The following is a 6,076-nucleotide window of genomic DNA, read 5'->3' as shown; positions in this document are numbered from 1 at the left end:
GCGCCCCTTACTGAGGGACTCTTGCTAACGCTGAACCCCTGAGGCCAGGAGAATATTCTGCTCTACTCCTACTCGGATCTTGCTTCCTCTTCTCTCAGATCTGCTGCTCACCCTCTTGTCCTAGGGACTCTTACCCTGGGCAGCTCTGAGCTGGGGGTGTGGCTTCTTTGCGGTACGGGTTTTCCCTGGGAGTTCCTCACATGTGCGAGTGCTGAAGCTGGGTTTGTGTTTAGTATGGAATTTCTAGCAGCTGATCTTTACAGAGGCTTTGCTTACCTCCCTGTTGTACTTGCTAACCTGAAAAGTGGTTTTGTCTCTCTGTTCTGGCTTTTAGAAATCTCTGTCCTGAGTGCTTGTACATCAGTGTTCTCTTGGCAGGCTGTATGTATTCTCTCTGGTCAGTGGGGGAAAGGAAAGGTTTATTTTGCTAGAAGTGAGAAAGGTCACTTACAATAACAACAACAACAATAATAATTAAAATATACTGAGTGCATACTACGGGCAAGGCACTAGGCTTACCCCCCAAGACTTGTCAGGGCAAAGTAAGAATACTAAAGGGGTCCATTCCATATGTCTATATACTTGAAAGTTAGATATTGAGCAAGATATCAAATATGTTCTTTCCTCATGCCCAATATGCCTTCATAACAACCTGGAAGGACAGATTCAAACTCAGATTTCTTAGAATCCCTTGAGTTCCATGCCAGAATGTGGCAGTGTGAGGAGAGATTGGCCCCCGCCTCCAGGCTGCCTCTCTTCTCATCCTGTCTCCTACTCTGTCCACGAGGGGCCTTGCACACAAGTTTGTGGACACTTAGTCCAGCTTTGGGTACATGCTCTCCCACCCCACAAATAGCAGTCCCTTCAGGTCAGCCTCTGATCCAGGAGAGTATGCTCCAGCGGAGTAGTCCGGAAGACAGCCCTATAAGTGGGCTCAGGGCCATTTATGTACGTTATTCCAGTGTCTCCCATACCTGGAGTCTGGCCTGTCAGAGGTGGGGGCGGTGACGGGTTCTCAGTGGGCATGTCTCCATAGCCCTGCAAAATCTTTGCTCCATGAGGAAAAGGAGAGTCCATATAGGGCTCCAGGTTGCCTTAGGTGTATTTCATTCATTCAGTCCTTAACAACAATCCTATGAGGTAAGTACCATTATGTTCATTTTACCAATGAGGAAACTGAGGCTTAGAGAGATTAGATAAACTGCCCAAGGCCAAAAGACTACTAAATGCAGAGAAGGGCTTACAATTTGGGCAATCTGGTTCCAGAGCCTTATCTTCTGAACTGAAAGGATTTCCCCATCACACTATTGCGGGGTACTTTCCATGTAACATTATTAATTCCTCCCCACAGCGGTACTGAAGTTACCTGTTTGATGAGACAAGCACTCAGTAAAGTTGTTAGGGATCTTCACTGTTGACCATCACCTGAGCCTCCTTTACTAGTAAAATCAAGGTATCTCTAAGGTATTTTCCAGCTTTAGAATCCTGTGACTCTTAGGTAGACATGATTAATTTCCACTTCAGTGTAAGCTTGCACAGTGTTCCAGCAAGTGTACCTGGGGGTAGCACAAAACTACTACTATTACTAGTTAGTAATGGTAAGTATTAAATTATCATTATAGGAACCTGCCTACCATTGAGATTGCCACACATCTTTAAAGTTTTGAAACACAAATTAACATCTTCTATAGGAACTTCTCATTGCTCTTACTAGGAAATGCTGCAAATATTTTAGAGAAGATACGTTAATTAGCCTATAGGGTCCACTTAGGAAGAATATGTAATGATGTCAGATACAGTGATCCACATCTGACAACCAGATGTGACCCCTATTATAACTGACCTAAAACATTTAAAATGTACTGAAAAGGGGCGCCTGGGTGGCTCAGTTGGTTAAGCATCTGCCTTCGGTTCAGGTCATGATCTCAGGGTCCTGGGATTGAGTCCTGTGTGGGGCTCCCTGGTTAGTGTGGAGCCTGCTTCTGCCTCTCCCTCTGTCCCTCCCCACTACTCATGCTCTTATTCTCTCTCTCAAATAAATAAATAAAATCTTTAAAAAAATTTATTGGAAGTATAGCATATGTTATTCGTTACATGACTAATTTTTCATATTTTCTCTTTGAGATTAGAGATCTCATGCAGGAGTTTCAATGGGGGCTTTATTAGAATGGAGCGCTATAACTGAATTATTGCCAGGAGCAGAAAAAAAAGAATTATACCAGGGCCCATGTTTGGACTAAGAAATATCAAATGTGAGCTGAAGTTGTAGATGTCTGTACATTGCAAGTTGGTCTGCAATTAAATTAGACTGTAAATTAGACTTTACATAGAATCATAGATAATTACATTTGAAAGACAGACTGTGGATATCTGGGAATGGTTTTTAGAATAGGTCCTTTTCAAACATGGATTAAAGAGGCCTTTTTTTTACTTGTCTCATCTAGTTCTTTCATGTTATCTTTATTGAATAGAGAATATAGAGAAACTCTACCTTCAGTGAAAAATCATGGAAACTTTTTATTGATTTGATCTTAGACTGTAATGTCTATTATAGTTCAATAGAGCCTCCCTCTTTATCTTTTGTTAAAAATATTTAAAAAAAGGTGGGGGAAAAATTTGAAGATTTCTTTTCTCCACAAATGACTGATAATTGCCCATTTCCTTTAGCCCCAGCATTTTGTACCTTCTAATGTGACATTTGGTTTACCCAAAATGTTTAATAGTCATATAAAAACATTAAACATAGGATAGGTTCTGGATGATAGATTAAAACCATGAACTTTAATTTAAAAATCAATCTTTTTTTCTATGAATAATAATTACTTCTCTAAAAATGAATGACATTCAAGGAATTACATGGAAATGATTATTGTGTATAATATACAGGAAATCAACATGCAAAATAATCAAAATAAGTTAAACTCTGATTTTATTTTTATTAGCACTATTGAAATTTACATACTATAGAATCACCCACTTAAAGTGTACAATTCAGTGGTTTTTAGTATATTCAGAGTTGTGCAACCATCATCACAATCTAATTTTAGAACATTTTTATCATCCACCCAAAAGCCCATACCCATTAGTAGTCACACACATTTCCTCCACCTACCTATTCTCTGCTCTAGAAAGCCACTGATCTACTTTTCGTTTGTATAGATTTGCCTCTTCTGAACATTCTATCTATAAATGGAATCATACATCATGTGGTCTTTTGTGATTGGCTTCTTTTGTCTAGAATATTTTTTAAAAGATTTATTTATTTATTTTAGAGAGAGCATGGGGGGAGGGGAGAAGAAGAGGGAGAGAGAGAGAATCTCAAGCAGACTCCCTGCTGAGTGCAGAGCCTGCTGCAGGGCTCGATCCCACAACTCAGATCATGACCTGAGCTGAAATCAAGAGTCAGACGCTTAACTGACTAAGCCATCCAGGCACCCCTTGTCTAGAATATTTTTAAGGTTCCATGTTGTAGCTTGTATCAGTACTTCATTCCTTTTCTTTTCTTTTTTTTTTTTTTTTAAAGATTTTATTTATTTATTCAACAGAGACAGAGACAGCCAGCAAGAGAGGGAACACAAGCAGGGGGAGTGGGAGAGGAAGAAGCAGGCTCATAGTGGAGGAGCCTGATATGGGGCTCGATCCCATAACGCCAGGATCACGCCCTGAGCCGAAGGCAGACGCTTAACTGCTGTGCCACCCAGGCGCCCCAGTACTTCATTCTTTTTCATTGAGAAATAGTATTCCATTATATGGCTAAACGTATTTTATTTATTCATTCATCAATTGGTGGACATTTGGATTACTTCCACTTCTTGGCTATTATGAGGAATGCTGCTATGAACATTCATGTACAAGTTTTGGTGTGGATGGATGTTATGTCCCTTGGTATATACCTAGAAGTGGAATTGCTAGGTCACATGGTGACTCTATGTTTAACTTTTTTGAGGAACTGCCAGATTGTTTTCTAAAGCAGCTGCACCAGTTTATATCCTCACTAGCAATGTATGAGGGTTCCAATTTCTTCACAGCCTCTCTGAAGCTTGCAATTTTCTTTTTGATTATAACCATTTCAGGGGTGTAAAGTGGTATCTCCTTGTGGTTTTGATTTGCAGTGTTGTGGTGGCTAATGATGTTGAGCATCTTTTAATGTTCTATTTTAAAATCTTTTACTTGGTTAAAAATGTGGACTTTAACCCCATTAGTTGATAGCTGGTAAAACATCATTGTCAATTTTTAGTAGTTCATTACTAATGAGGTCAAGGCTGCAAGGTCTAGCTCTAAACACATTGGTTAGCTTTTATAGAGAAAATTGTCATTAAATAGCTACACTCATATGTCCTAACTCTGTTCAATGATCTGACAGGCCCTTGATCTTGCCACTTAAGAGGGTGTGGATGGATAACCAAGGGTATGTTCTAATGACTCTAAATATTACTCCAATAAAAATACAATTTATTATCAATACATATTTTAAGGGCAATGATTTATTGTTTTACTAAAAATGGTACCTGCTCATTTCAAACATTTTTGAACTATCAAAAAGATACAAAGAAGAAAGCAATAAATTGTCCTAAATCTCACTTTTCCAGAAATAACCAGCTAGGTTTTGGGGAACTATAATATTTCTAAACAGATACAGTTAGATTCAGGGCCAGATGGTTGAATGGATAGAAATAATTTCATGAGAATGGGATCATATTAGATCAGCTTTTTAAAAATAAAAATGTATCAATTAATTTGGCCTGCGTTAACAACAAAAAAAAAGAAAAAAAATAAGTGAAACTGAAGAATGATTAAATTGATTCAAAGCTTACCTCCCATCTTTTTACCATGACTTCTCCAGTTCTGATTATTTGTTCACTTCTTGGGTGACTGAATATCATCATCAGAAAGTTTTTTCAAAAAGGACCCATTGGTATGATAGCAGAAACTTCTGGTGAACCAACACTACTTTTCCATTTTTTAGTATAATACTCCTGATTTTAAATGTACACACTGCCCCCCAAGAATACAGTGTATAAGCCTAACTTCCCTTGCAGCTAGATGCCCTCTAAGTTCAGGCCAGTGAGATGTAGGCGGCAATATTGTAGGAAAATTACAGAAAATATCCTTAGAGGGGATGTGCCCATCTTCTTTATCCTTCCTGCTAGTTGGAATGCAAATGTAAACACTGAAGTTTATCATCTTAAACAATGATGTGGACAATCTGGGCCGAATGTAGTAAAACAACAAGACAGGAAGATTCTGGGTATCTGACTGTTTCCTTATGTTGCTATACCTCCAGACTTTTCATGTGAGAAACTTGATTTATTTATTTTTATTTTAATATTTTTAAAGTTGATTTTTATTTAAGGAATTTCACATGTGATTCCTTTCACTGCCAATTACCTTCGTAATTACCTCCAAAGTCAGAATCATAACCTTCAAAACAGCCCTTTTATTTTATTTATTTATTTTTTAAAGATTTTATTTATTTATTTGACAGAGATAGAGACAGCCAGCGAGAGAGGGAACACAGCAGGGGAGTGGGAGAGGAAGAAGCAGGCTCACAGCAGAGGAGCCTGATGTGGGGCTCGATCCCATAAGGCCAGGATCACGCCCTGAGCCGAAGGCAGACGCTTAACCGCTGTGCCACCCAGGCGCCCCAAAACAGCCCTTTTAAGAAGAAATTTTGTTCAATCCGCAGTTGTCCCTGTCAGTCCACAACTGTTTTGGCTGGGCTTATTTGATCGCCCCTCGAATATGGACATGCTTCAAAAATTCCCCACCTGTAATCTTTGGGATTCAATTTCTTCAAGCAATTTACCTTAGGCCCCTAGAAGTCAAATTGTAGGAAGCATACATTGATTGCTATTTTGGCAAATGATCTAAAATATATTATTCCTTGTTTCTAATATTGAAAAGTCTTGTTATTTCCAGTGTACTCCATGAGCCTAGCAGAAAATGTTACAAGTCTCATTGTCACCACTGCAATAAACCTGCTGTGGTGGAAGCATGACTTGTGTTTCAATAGAGCCACAGAACTAATACCTTTTTAAAGTTATTTTTAAATTTTTTAAAGATTTTATTTGAGAGA

The 6,076-nt window shown here is 38.7% G+C and overlaps 1 non-coding gene across 1 annotated transcript; it reads right to left on the bottom strand.

The window, feature by feature from the left end:
• Window positions 1–5,941: 5,941 nt before the first annotated feature.
• Window positions 5,942–6,076, bottom strand: LOC121101096. The gene has a single exon (XR_005833053.1). It is a non-coding gene; the product is annotated as a small nucleolar RNA SNORA1 (small nucleolar RNA).

Source organism: Ursus maritimus, unplaced genomic scaffold (genome assembly GCF_017311325.1).
Source record: "Ursus maritimus isolate PB19 unplaced genomic scaffold, ASM1731132v1 scaffold_6, whole genome shotgun sequence".
In the NCBI taxonomy this organism is placed as follows: domain Eukaryota; kingdom Metazoa; phylum Chordata; class Mammalia; order Carnivora; family Ursidae; genus Ursus; species Ursus maritimus.
This window is presented reverse-complemented; position numbering and strand designations above follow the sequence as displayed.